At 59.3% G+C, this 13,702-nt stretch overlaps 1 pseudogene across 1 annotated transcript; it reads right to left on the reverse strand.

Annotated features, from left to right (window-relative positions):
- Positions 1 to 3,157: 3,157 nt before the first annotated feature.
- LOC309964528 (dynein light chain 1, cytoplasmic-like) lies at positions 3,158 to 3,418 on the reverse strand (annotated as a pseudogene). Its single transcript has one exon. The product of its transcript is annotated as a dynein light chain 1, cytoplasmic-like (transcript).
- Between the last annotated feature and the right edge of the window lie 10,284 nt (positions 3,419 to 13,702).

Genomic DNA, 13,702 nt, shown 5'->3' on the forward strand with positions numbered 1-13,702 from the left:
CTGGTCTGAGCAAACAGAGTGTTTTGGGGGAGCAGAGCAGAGCGGCCTCTCCAGCAGAGAGGGCTCTTGGAGCTCAGAACCAGGGCACCTGGGCAAGACCTGCCTCTCTGGTCCTCCGTCATGTATAAAATATATGATAAATCCCACCTGGAATCCTCGCTCCCATGCTGAGCCCCAGAGGCCCCGAGGAAGCCACTGAAGGAAGACAGCTGTGGGTGCAGGAAGCCAGCCCCACATCCTCACGTCCCAGGGACCAGGCCTGGATGACGAGCTCGGGCCCCGGGCCAGCAGGTCGGCACTGTGCCCGCTCCCTTTGCCTGTGCATCATTTCCTGTTACTCAGCATCACTCAGCCCGGGAGATGCCAGCCTGGGGCCGCGCCAGCTGCTGAGAGGAGCTGCTCCCTGTTCCGGGCACGCTCGGCTGGGTTTGGGTAGCCCAGGCCTGAGCGGAGTTGACAGCGCTGTCTGCTCCATCCCGAGGAGGGTAGCTCTGGGAGCAGACACAGCAACACCCAGCACCTGCCTGAAGTGGGGCGGGACCCCCCAGCTTAGCCCTGGGCCCGCCGCCCCTCCATGGCCCTGCACAGGTGCAGGAGGCTGTGAGACAGGACTACCCCGGACACCAGCCTCGGGTGATGAGGCCGGAGGTTCCATCGGGACAGTGGCAGGGCTGTTGCAGAGGGACAGCACGATCCGATCCGGCCCATGGCGTTAAGTGAGCACATACTAACTGCTCTAATGGGCTGTTTTCCTTACCCCTCACACCAGCCGGGTACCCAGGATTACAGATGAGGGACCAAGGCTCAGGAAGTTCGTTGCCCAACTTGATTACTAGCTGGGCCCAGACTTAAGTCTGCCTGAGTGGGGAAGCTGTGCCCCAGGCTTGCTGCAGAGGGTCTGGGTTGCCAGGGTCAGGCTGCCCACCAAGCACCCGCAGGCCTCCAGACTGGGCCGGGGGCCTGGCAGCTCCATCCCCGTGGGGAGGCAGGGAAGAGGCTCCACCTGAAAGACCGACAGAGCAGGCGGGCAGGGTCCCGGTGGTCATGGCCTAGGGCAGCCTGTGGTCTCCAGAAGCTCCCGCAAGACAGGCAGGGCCAGGAGCCCGGGCTGGGCCTGTGCCCTTGGGGCGGAGAGGAAAAGTGGAGCCCGCCCACTGGGGGAGGGCCTGTCCCGGCTCTGCTTCCCAGGAAACAGGCTGCAGGAGCGTGGGCCCTGGAGGCCCCCCTGTAAGGAGCTGAGGACAGCAGGTGGGCGGAGAACAAGGCGGGCCTGCAGTGAAGGTGCAGCGGCCTCGTTTCCGCAGGTCACACGGGGTGGGGCTGGGGGCGGTGGTCCTGGGGTCTAGGCCACCACCTCAGAGCTGCCTGAACTGAGGTGAGGGGGACAGGCCTCCACACCCACTGCATCAGGTCATCACTGGCACAGGCCCCCAAGGGGGCAGCTACCTTGGACCAGGAGGGTCCGGGTGGCCAAGGGCAGAAGGTGGCGGCTGTGAGAACGTACTGACGGCAGCTGGGACCGGAAGAGGGAACCTGGGTGGATGCAGAGCACAGTCAGGGGCAGAGGCAGCCCCCATCCTGCCCAGAGAGGGCTGGGGTCAAGGCGAGGCCCCCAGGGCTCCTATCTGCCACGGGGCAGAGACGAGCCCTCCTGGTACCCTGAGCCTGGGTCCTCCATGCTGGCTGCGCCCCTGGCTTGTGGCTGCCATGCCCACAGGTCCTAGTGGGCTTTGGTGGCTCACTTCTCTGGCTTCCTTTCCAATCGCGGATGTCAAACCTCAGGGCACTGCCTGGGTCCCTTTCCAGAGGGAGCTGATGCGGGACAGCAGGTGATAGGGGAGGGCCTGGATTCCCTTCCTTCCCCTGTCCTCTGGCAGGACCCTCCGTGCATCCAACCCCCTACCGCCTCCCCCTAATCACAGCCCGGCCAGGAACCCACGGCCGTGCTCACCTGGTTGAAGGTAGCACAGCCCTCAACACAGCCCCTCACGGGGCAAGAACGCTACGTTCATAAAAGCAGTGTTTTTTCTCTCTATGAAGATATCGGAACTCACTGCGGGGGAATCCAAACCACCCAGCTGAGCAGAAACGAAAAGTCTCCCCAGATCCCTACCCAGCTCGAACCTTCTGCAGCTTCGGTGCCACCCCCTCCCTGGGCCCCCTTGCAGGTTTGCAGAGGTTGAGGCATAGACCCGCATCCGTGCTCCCACTCTCTGGGTGTTTCGCTCGACAGTGTGATGTCCGTCGTGTCCAGATACAGATGTGCATTCAGCCTTTCCAGTTGCACGTGTCAAACCTCAGGGCACTGCCTGGGTGCCGAGGCCTCTGGGCGTGGGGCGGTGTCCCCCATCCCCCGACAGTTCAGGAGGATCGGAGAGGTGGGCGCCGGGACAGAACCTACAGGACCCCCAAGCCAGTGCAGAGAGCCCGCCAGGCCTTGGTGCCCTGGCCTGGGAAGCAGGGTCTGTTGACTGCACAGCTGCGACCACATCTGGTGAGTGGGAAAGCTCTCAGGAACGTGCGGGTGGCAGCAGGGAAATTGGAGCCGAAGAAGCAGAGACAGCCCGGCTGCAGTAACTTCTTTGCTCAATCAATAGCTATTTCCCAGCTCCAAATTACTTTCTTTTCCCCCTGAAACCATCCGAGGCAGCTACTGCCGATCAGCTATGACACGTTAAAGAAATGCTATTGGAATTTCCAGGCCTGAGAGGGTTCTCCTGACCCAGTGTTTGCTCAGCCATCCCTGGCAATGCCACGGAGAGGACAAGACGTAAAAAGAGCTAATGGACCCGGCTGAGCAGCTCGGCTCCGGCCACGGGGCAGCCAGGACCTGCGCGAGGCTCAGGGTCCCCAGAGCGGCCTGCTGGGGCCTCCACACCACGGCGGAGTGGGCGTCAGACATCGGCATCCACCCTGTCCCTCCCTCCCTGGGCCCGACTTTTTTTGTTTTGGTTTTGTTTTCGTTTTTTGTTTTGTTTTGCTAATTGCTTTATAACCACAACAAACTAGTACAGAGAAAGCCCTGTACAAAACAACACAATAAAGATCGAGGTGTTCCCTTAGGCAAGGCTGAAGATTTCAGTCTCTGGTATTTGGAATCTAGGCTGCAGTCCTTGTGTTTGGATGGATCACTGGGTGTGTGGCACAGTCCGTGCTTTTAACCACATTTGAACAGGAGAATGGCCACTTGGCTCAGGTAGAAGTAGATGAAGTGTTTGGTTTCACGTGTCACATCACTACCAAAGTTCCTCCCCACGATGCAGTGCCAGGTAGGGTTGTACTTCTTGTCAAACTCCTTCCTGACATGGGCAGCAACGTCCTTCTCTATAGTCTATTTCTCTAGTTCCTGAGTAGCACTCTCCACCGAGTCCTGTTGCATCTCCTCTGACATATTGGCATTTTTCATCACGGCCTCTCGGTCACACGTGGTTACCAAGGGGCAGGGGCTGGCCGACTGCAACGGCGGCGCATCTATGGAGGCCCACGCCAGCCGCCGCCGCCTAGTCATGGGCCCGACTGTTAATTGCCCCAACTGCATGCCAGGCCGAGCATGGGGTACGAGCCCACAGAAATGACAGAGACGAGTGCCCTGCCCTCTGGAAGCAGGCAGGATGGGAAGCCACGCAGAAGCAACTCTTGGAGTGGCTAAAATAACCCAGTTGCGGCCGTGTGCTCACAGCAAGAGGGAGTCCATCCCCCCAGCAGGGCCCCGGGAACCCTAAGCCTCCCAGCATGGATAAGAGAGCCTCCGGCAGGCTTTTCCTGTGATGGGAACCCGTCTCACCTGTTCCCAAATGTAGTGGATTGAATGGGGGTTCTCAAAAGGTATGTCCGTGTTCTTACCCCCAGAACCCGTGAATGTGACCTTGTTTGGGAAAAAGGTCTTTAAAGACCTTTAAAAAGGTCTTCTGAGAACATCATGGTCGCAAAGGCACCAGCACCTCATAATAGACATACAAGGTCAGCACTATAGTTATTCTCCGTTGACAGGTGAGGAAACTGAAGCACAGAGAAGCTTGTAAATTTCTCAAAGTCCCGGGAGCCGGGACACCCACCAGCCATCTGAGCCTTTATCCTGTTGAAACTTGCCAAAGTGAATAGTACAGCTGTATTTATATGATGGCGTCTGAGACTCTGGGTGTCACAAACAGTGCCTAGTGCCAAAGACATGGGATTTCATTCTGCTCCAACCACTTCTGTTTTCTATACGAAAGGAAGGAAAGGGGTGGGGGGAGGGAGGATGTGAGTCTGGGCCCCGGGTACATGGGGGGATGGGGGTGCAGCAGGGGGAGTTAAAGTTGGAAAACACCCTGGGCCCCCAGCACGGCCACGCTCAGGACAGGCCCGGGTCTAGCCATCCTCCGCCCATGAATTTCTAGAACAGGAGATCCCAGCTGGGCTAAGAACCACACTAGCTGGACCAATTAACTATGGTCTACACTAGGCAGTGTTTCCAACCTTGAAAAATACACTTAAAATGAAATAAATTAAAAGATGTAGGAATTAAGTGTGAAGGAGCCACATAGAGGCTTGGCCAGGGGCTCAGGAAGGGTAGCGTCCTGTCCAGGTCACCACTGCACCACCAGTCCCTGAACTTGGGCAGGCGCCAGTAGCTGAGTGGCCGAGGTGGAGAGCAGGGCCCGGGCAGCTGGATGGAAACAGGCTCTGAGAGTGTGTTTCTCTTCCTTCCAACTCCCAGAACCCAAACAGCTGAGTGGTCTGGGCTCCTGGGTTTCAGGAGGTCCCAGGCCTGGGTCTCCGCCCCAGAGGGAAGTGGGTTTCTGATGCCCTCCGAGAGCACCCAGCTCTGATCAGCCGGAAGCCCCCAGGGACTCCCACTGCCCCGAGCTCCTCAGCTCGGCATCCCAGGCCCCCCAGCCTTTCTTTCCATTATCTGCCTTGTGATCAAACACCCCCAGCCGCTTCCTGATAGCACCCAAGCCAGAGCAAACCCCCCTTCCTTGAATCCCCCTGAAAATCACCCACCACAGGCCCGAGTCCATTCTAAGACCTGTCGTGGAGACACCCGTGGTCCCCAGGGTGTGCACTCCCCACGACGGCAGAAACGAGCCCACCTGGTCCAAGCACAGTGTGTCCGTAGTGGCCCCTGCTGAAGTCATCACAGCACCGTATCACGTCACACCAGCTCTGGCCGGTCCCTTTTGCCCTGAAAACACCCCTTGTCCCCCTTTCCCCTCACTGATACCTGCGGTGAATTCTTACCTGTCCTGTAGATCTCCACTTGGACGATACCTCCTCCAGGATGCCTTTCCAACTCTCCAGACTGGCTTTGCTGTGCACGTCTGTGCCCCTGCCCGCGTGAGTCCCTCTCAGGGTCCTGGCAGGCTGCGCCACGGCTGCCTCTTTCCCCACCAGCCCCTCCCTGAGGGCGGGGGCTGGGCCCTGACCGCCTCGGTCTCTGCAAGGACCCAGGGTCCGGCCCCACCCAGAGGAGATGCACAGGGAGGTTCCGGAGCAACCTGGTCTCGACCCCGCCAACAACATTATCGGCACACGGGTCTGGGCAGGACCTCGGGCCACCTGCCCCGACAGTAATGATAACAAAGGAGAGTGGCCTGAAAACACTTGCCTTTCTCGTGTCCGCCGCCCCAGTGACTCTGAGTGGGTGAGAAACTGGGGGGAGGGTTAGTGATGGGGGCCGACATTCCTCACCAGTCCTCTGGGAGCCAGCGGCCTCCCGAGGGGCAGAGACCAGGGCACAGGTGCCCCCTCACCAGCGGTGTCCAGCACAGGGCAGCCTGATCTTTTCTGCAGGACTCACGGGCACCAGGCTGGCCTGGGAGTAAAACGGCCCAAGCACAGGCGTCACCAGCAAGCACATGAGCCAGGATATGCCGGGTTTTTAAAGAGGAACCCTGGACATTCACACGCAAAAAAAAAGTGTAGACACGGACTTCACATCCTTCACAGCATCAACTCAAAATGGATCATAGACCCAAATGTAGAATGTGAAGCTATAAAACTCCCAGAATATAACGTAGGAGAAAACCCAGTGGCCCCTGAGTATGGCAGGTCCCTCAGATGCAACACCAAAGGCACAATCCCCGAGATGATTGCCAGGGGCTGGGCGAGGAGGGACGAGCAGGTGGGGCACAGGGGTGGGATGTTTAGGGCAGTGACCTACTCCATGTGATACTGTGATGATGTACATGTCATCACACAATTGCCAAACCCACAGGACGTGCAAAGATTCAATCCTCCCCTCAACCCCACTCAATTTTTCTGTAAACCCCAAACTGCTTAACAACAAAGGCTATTAATGTCAATTTTAAAAGAGGAACCCAAAAGAAAGAACGAAGCCAGGGGGTGACATTTCAGCCAGCAGGCAGGCCTTCTCCGTGGTCCTGTGCTCAAGAAGATTGCCACCGAGCTCAGGCCTGGGATGCTCTCAGTCAACTGACCTCCAGCCAGGGCTGCGGGAAGGCTGAGGGTCCTGGAGGGGAGAGGGTCCTGAGGGCCACCATGCGGGTTTCTGAGGACCTCCGAGCACCTCCTGAGTCAGCAACCGCGCCTTCCGTCATTCCCTCACTCATTCCTCCAGAACGTTGATGGCGTGATGCCGGCCGAGTGGCCCACGCGTCAAGCCTCCATTGTTCATTATTCACAGACTTAGTCATTCATGCATTTAGTCATTTCCTTTGTCTCAAGAAGAAAGCAAATTCCACCTTCCACCAGCCCCAGCAGAATGACTGGGCACCCCAATCACGGCTGTTGGGATTAATAAGGTTTCTCAGACCCTCATTACCATTTCAGAAACACTGTCCAAGGTACAGTGGGCAGGGGCACCTCATGCCAGGAAGGTGTTCCTTTACAAGATGAGCAGTGAGAAGGTCAATTAAGACAGGGGCCCCCCGAAGGGGAGGCTCCCAGACCTCCCCAAGTGCACAGAACTCACCCCCAGAAATGGGTGTACCAGCCGGAATCTGGGGGTGGTGGGGGAGGTGGCAGCCGTGAGGGTCACTGCCCTGGACCACCAGCTCGAGTCCAGGCCTTTAGGGAGTGTTTGCTGGTGGCCACTATTACAAAAGCCACACGGACAGCCGGGTCTCCCCTGTGCGTGTTAATGCACTAATTCACATTCATACACGCATTCATTCAGCCACGTGGGCATCTTCAACTGTTTCATGAACATCTAGTGCATCCTTCCTAAGGAGCCCACACATTTATTTATGAACCCACACGTCCACAGTGCAGGCAGGCACACATGCATTCAGTCCTGTAGGCTGTGTGGAGTTTGCAGCGGCAGACAGCCGGGTGGGTCGGGGGCCACTGGGAGAGCAGGCAATGCTTCCTGGGGAGGAGCCGTCAGAGTGCTGTGTGGGGAAGGCCTGGAGTTGCTCTAAGCCACAGCAGCAGGGAAACCCCAGGCACCAACAAGGGTGAACCTTCCAGGTGGCAGAGGTCATGCCGCCATCCAGGGAGTCGGCTGGCTCTCAGAGGGCGTCTCGGTTCTGGGGTCCAAACCGTGCGGGCTGTGGGCACCCCCATACCCACAGCACATCAGAACCCACCTGGCCGGCCCTACAATGCCCAGCGAGGGGCACACTGTGGCCAGTGCAGCAATTGACAATGAAACACTCATCACTGCTGGCAGAGCCCCGACATACGGCACAGAGAGAGCAAAAAGAGTCATCTGGTATTTAGTAGTTGCGTCAACAAAGCTCTATTTGGAAGTGAATTCAACCTGATGGCATCCCAGCCAGTGAGCGTGGGGACGCGGCCAACCTGTCCTGCAGCGGCAAGATGACGGCTCATTCCCGGGACATCCAGGAGAGAGCTCGCCAACGGGAGACACACCTGGGCAAGGCGCAGACTGGGCTTGAGGTCATAGCCAACGGTACTCCACTTAAGGGGAGCCCATGAAATTTTAACGACATTCTGAGGTTTGCCAAAAAGCATCCTTTTAAGAGGAGAGCAAGAAACGCCCCTGCGTGGAACCTGGGCAGCAGGGGCTCAGAGGAACTCATTCCTTCCCATCTCCCCATCACTGAGCTCCAAGGCGGGCACGCCTACAGGGCCACCCAAACTCCGGCTTCCCAGGCAACCGCAGCTCAGGCCCTGCCTCTGCCTTCATCCCCCTGTAAGCCCCTCCACAGGGCAAAGGCACCCCTCGTCCCAAGGACCGGTGTCCCTCTGGAAAGGGCTGCCTCGGGCCCACATGCCCCTCTTGAGTTGCTTTTCAGAAGTAATTTCCATGTAATGAGAGCACAGGGAAAACTCATTGTTCTAGACACCGCTAATTAGGGGTCTGGGGCCAGCAGAAAGTGACATTTGCTTTCTCCACAGACAGTGCGAATTAACAACCAGACAAGATCGCAGGGACCTTTAAAGAGCCGGAAGCAGCTCCTGGCCAGCGGCTGTCAGCCGTCAGGAGAGCCCTGGGAGGGCGACTCCAGTATTATTCCCATTTCACAGAGGAGGAGACTGAGGCTCACCCTGGGTCTCACAGGGAGGACCCCCCCAGAGACCAGAGACCACCAGGCCCCACTGCCTGGGGTCCGGCTCACTCCCCCCATGGCAGTCGGTGGAGAGGACGCAGGCTCTGTACTCCATCCTCTGGCTTTGCCAAATTCCACCCCATCTGGGAGACTGGAAGGATGGGGGGCAAAGGGACCCTTCTCCTTTGTAAACTGTGAGATCCTGGGGGGTCAACAGAGAGGGGCAGCTGGACCGGAAGGATCTTGTGAGCAAAGGCGTGGAGATCTGTGTTGCTGGAGTGAAGCGTCTCTGAGGGGCACACGGTAGGGCTGGGCAGTGGGAGCATCCAGGAGGCCGGCCACGCCATTCCTAAACTGCCCAGGCCCCCCAGCTAGAGGAGGTGGGGGAGGAAGCCCCCGCCCCAGGAGAGAAGGGACGGAGGCCAAACTGAGGAAGGGGTGGGAACTGGGGCACATTTCCTGAAAATTCCAGCTCCCCCCTGGTGTTCTCCCCACGCAAAGGTCATCCCCTTGTCATGGAAAGTTGGGGCCCCCAGCCCACACTCACACTGTCAGGTTCTTACCAATCCGTCTGCTCCGCGTCACTGAGAGATGTGGCCCCACTTAATCCCACACCCACCCCTGGGGTGTGACACCCGTGGGTGTGCGTGGATCTGTCCCGTCCCCCCTGGGTCCACAGCTAAGGAGCCATGCTTAGGGGGCTGGGGGTTAGGGACAGGAAACCTGGGAAAAGTCACATCTGCCTAAGAGGGTCCTGTGCAGGGGAGGGGTCGGGGGTGAGGGCTGCAGCGGTCCCGTGGCAGAACCTCCATCCCACCCTCCCCCCACCCCTGCAGGTGCGGAGGCTGCTCCACGGACACCAGCGGGGTCAGCAGGATGGCAGCCACGGAAGGGCAGACCGTCCGCCCCACAGACTCTCCTGCGCACGCGGAGGCAAGATCTTTCTCCACCTTCAGCTCGCGAGGGATGGAATCCCCAGCCGCATGGGGTCTCCATCCTGTGTCCGTGGCCTTGAGCCCACTCCTGCTGAGAGCGGACCAGGGGAGGCTTCTGAGCCCTTGATTGGTCAGTAGCTGGTAGTCGTTGAGCTGGGAGGAGGCCCACGGTCACCTTGCCCAGAGGCCCTCCTGGCTGGGAGGGGCGGAGCAGGTGGGAGGGGCGGAGCAGGTGGGAGGGGCTGGGGGCGGGGCTCTGGTGCCGGTGGACAGGCTGGGGCAGGACTGCAACGGGCAGGGCCAAGCAGGTGACCTGGCGCACAGGGGCAAAGGGCTTCAGGGGTCATCAGCTTACTCCTCATAAGATACTTGCTGGACACACGATGCAGCCCAGGCCCTGTCCCTCCCCGACACCCAGTCAGCACAGCAGTGAGGTTTTCTCTGGACACACCTGCAGGGTGGGAGCTGCAGGGACCAGGTGGACAAGGGGGTTTAACCAGAGCTGGGGTTTTGCCAGGAGAGGGCCCAGAAGGGAGAGAGGAAGGGAGGGAGTGGGGCGATATGAAGGGCATGGTGCGGGCGGACTGGACTCCAAGCCAGGACAGAGGGCAGCGGCCAGGGAGCCTGGGGAGGACGGGGACAGAGATGGGGGTGGGCAGTGAGTCAGCGGGAAGCTGGGGTGGAGAAACAGGTCGGGGAGGGCCCCAGGTGCAGGCCTAGAGCAAACTGGAAATGCAGGGCCCTGTTCAAAACAGCAGGCAAGGTGGGTCATTAAAGGCATTGAGATCCAGAGCCTGGTCCTTTCCTCCACGTGATGTTTTTTATTTGCTGCTACTTAATGTCATTCAAAGTAAAGAAAAATTTTAAATGTAAATTCTTAGCATGAATTTTACCATTTATCCTGGTTTCTTCTCTGATTATTATATCAGAGCATCTAAGTCGTATATGGAATCACGGCAATTATTCCATTTGTATTTCATGCTCTTTCCTGAGGAATGTCTGCATGGAGCTGAGGAGGGAAGTCAAGACAGACTCAGGATGGGGAAGAGGACGCCCCCCAGGCAGGAGCTGCTCCAAGGAGCGCCCCCTCGGACCCTCGGGCAGGGCGCAGACCTGCCACCTTCCGGGCACACGCGCTCCGACCCGGCTGCTGGGTCTCCCCTCCCGCCAGCCGGCAAGGGAAGCACACACCTGAGTGCACGCCCCCAGCCCACTCGATCAGTCGACCCCAGGGGCCTTGCAGCCTGCGCACCAGGACTCGGTATGTAGTGGATGGGGGCCCGAGAGGCTCACCCCCACCAAGTCGCCGCCCAACCTGCCTGGGCCGGCGCCGTGGCTACCACCGGCCCCAGCTCCAGAGACCAGCCCGACCCCTAGTGCCCAGGCCCCTGCCAGGACAGAGGGCAGTCATGGTCTCTGGGCAGGGATGGGTAGGGGAAAGTCGGGCTGGAGTCTAGGTGCTGACGGGTGACCCAGGTGGGATGTGGAGAGAGAAGCTTCGTCCTGTTGGTCTCTGTACAGGGGGCTGGGGGAGGGGGGAGAGAGGGAAGGGGATGGGCCCCGGGAGGAGAAGGGGGAGCATCTTTTGGGAACAAGCTTGCTCAGGGCCCTCCCTGCCCCCCTGCCAGAGCCACTCAAGGCCCGGAGGCTGGGGGAGCAGGGCCGTCGGTGGCTGGCTCTGCGCTGGCCTGGGCCCCAGCTCCGGGCTCCCCGCCAGCGTCTTCCCCGCGCCCGCCCCCGAGTCCCTGTCCCCTTTGGAGGCAGGAGAATCAAGGCAGGCAGCATGGATGCGGTCGGGATCACAGGCCACACCGCCTCCAGGAACGGCCCAGAGGGCACGGTGCCCCCACCACGGCCCTGGGAAGGCTGTTTCTCGAGGATTCGGGATATATGCAGACCCGGGCCCGCGCTGACCCCAGGCACCTGGGCTCTGGCCCCAGCGCTGCCCCTCCCCTGCCATTGCACCTAGCTCTGGACCTGTCTGTGGGCCTGGACACTCACTCAGACCCTCCCCAGGATGTCTTGCCCTGGACCCCCCCAGGCTCGCTCCTCGAAGGAATTTTCCATGAGTCTGCGGGTCACCTCCGTTGAGTCCCAGGTGACACCCAGACCTGGTGTCTGGCAATCAGTGAGCATGTGAGTCTGCATGTGTGTGCACACGTACACCACGCCTTCACACACACACACACACACACACACACACACACACACACACACCATGGGGTCTGGTCGCCACACCATCCAGCCTTTCACAAGTAGAAACCCCATCTTTCTGGGGTCTCTGTCTTTCCCTCTCCCTCTGTCTGCGTCTCTCTGTCTGTTTCTGTCTCTGTCTCTCTCTGTGTCTCTCCACCTCCTCCCATGTCCTTCTCTAAAGCGGGACGTTTCCATCTGGGCTCCAGCCCACCAGCGCACAGGATGGGGGACCCGGGCCGGGACGTTTCCATCTGGGCTCCAGCCCACCAGTGCACAGGATGGGGGACCCGGGGCGTCGCCCTCCCGTGAAGGGCGATCGCGGTGATTTATTCGACTTTCTGGCAACAGCTTAATCGAGTCTGGATGGGTACCTGGTTCTGGGTTCTGGGCTCAGCCTGTAGACCCCATCCCTTCCCAAGTAGCAGAGACCGTAGGCAGAACCTCTTGTGCCCCTTGTGGCCGAGGCTAGGGCTGGGATGGCTGGGACAGCTGGGGACCACGGTGGCCTGTTCACCTACTGACTCCCTGGGGAAAGGGCCTGGTTGACGAAGCTCCCACGGGTGCAGGGGCCCTGCTTGCCCCGGCCCTCCCCAGGCACCTGACTCAGGGCCCTGCACGCCCACCCCTCCACCCTCTCCCCGAGCCTACTGCTTCCACAGACCCGGCTTTGTCGACCTCTCCAAACCGTACGGTGCCGTGGGGCACATCTCTTTGAGTGTCTCTCTGCCTGTAAACCATAAATGCCTGTGATCAGGGCAGGTCTTTCTCATCATCATCTCCCCAACATCCTGCAGAGATTTCATTTGGTACTTCAGACACTTACATGCTGGGGCAGGGAGGCGGGGGGAGGAAATGGAAGAAGGGAAAGAAGGAGGGATAGAAGGAAGGAAGGAGAGGGGAGGGTGCTGGTGGGAGTGCGCTGGGCAGTTCTGGAGAAACTCGGGGCAGTGCAGCATCAGGACCAGACAGCGTGGGGCAGCTGACCTCACCAGGTCATTCAGACGTGGATGCCAGATGCCAGGAGCACTGCATTTCCGCCTGGCGTGGCAGAGCTGAGAGGAGCCCCGGTCCCCTCGGCCCTCAGCATCCTAGGACCAAAGACCCCCTTCCCTGGGAATCACCGGTCCTCGCCTGTTCCCATTTTTCTCGTTTCAATAATTCTTGCAGCCAATGTTGTGTAAATAAAATTATTCTTCCCCAAAAAATCATTAGCAGGGCCCGACATTAATTCCCCCGCAATCTGTGTAATTAACTGCATGTAATACGGGGCATTAAAGGATCCATTTGCTAATCACCACTCCTCTGCTCCAGGCACCTAATTAAATCCCTTCCTGTTTATCCATTTACAGGATCCAGGGCAAAGATACAGACCACGGGGAAAGCGGCTGTCATAAATCAGCTTTTTGTAATTGTCAGAGGGCGCAGGTCCACCTTGCGTATTTCATTTCACTCCCACCACTGAGTCCCCACCCCTGCAGCCTCCTCCCTCCCGGACTCGTGACTCTCCCCCCAGGCCCCTGCAGGGAAGGAGGACACCGCACCTGGGAGGTGGGCTCAGGAAAGAGCACCCACGAGGTCCAGCTGAGCGCCTTGCCCGCGACATACCCACCCCCGGGTCACACCTTTGCCGCTGCGGCCCCTTCACGTGAAAACTTTGTGCCACCCTCGCCTACGTCTATTAGATGGGGCTCTGGGACCACCTTTCCATCCTGGGTCTCCTGCTTGTCTCCTTAACCACAGCAGCCGCTGGGGCAACTGGGGGTGATTTTGTCCCTTCACTGAGGTCCCCAGACAGCTGTCTCCTCGGAAGCAGGGCCTCAGGAACGCAGCTGTGGCATCTGACATGAGTTTTGAATCCTGGCACCTCCTAGCCCTTGTGACCTTGGGGAGGCACATGACCCCCCAAGCTCCTGTTTCCTAGATTATCAAAGGGGCCAGGACGGTCGTGGAGGTGTGAGTAAGCCGTCGAGGGAAGTAACAAGGCTCGGCTCCCCAGGACAATCCCCCGCCGATGAGCACTGAGCACTTGCTACCCGCCAGCACCGCACGTAACCCTGAAGGACGGCCTGTCACCCAGCCCTGTGAACGGGCACGTTCAGGGTCCTGGAGGTC

The sequence above is a fragment of the Leucopleurus acutus genome, assembly GCF_964270905.1.
Source record: "Leucopleurus acutus genome assembly, chromosome: 7".
NCBI lineage: Eukaryota > Metazoa > Chordata > Mammalia > Artiodactyla > Delphinidae > Leucopleurus > Leucopleurus acutus.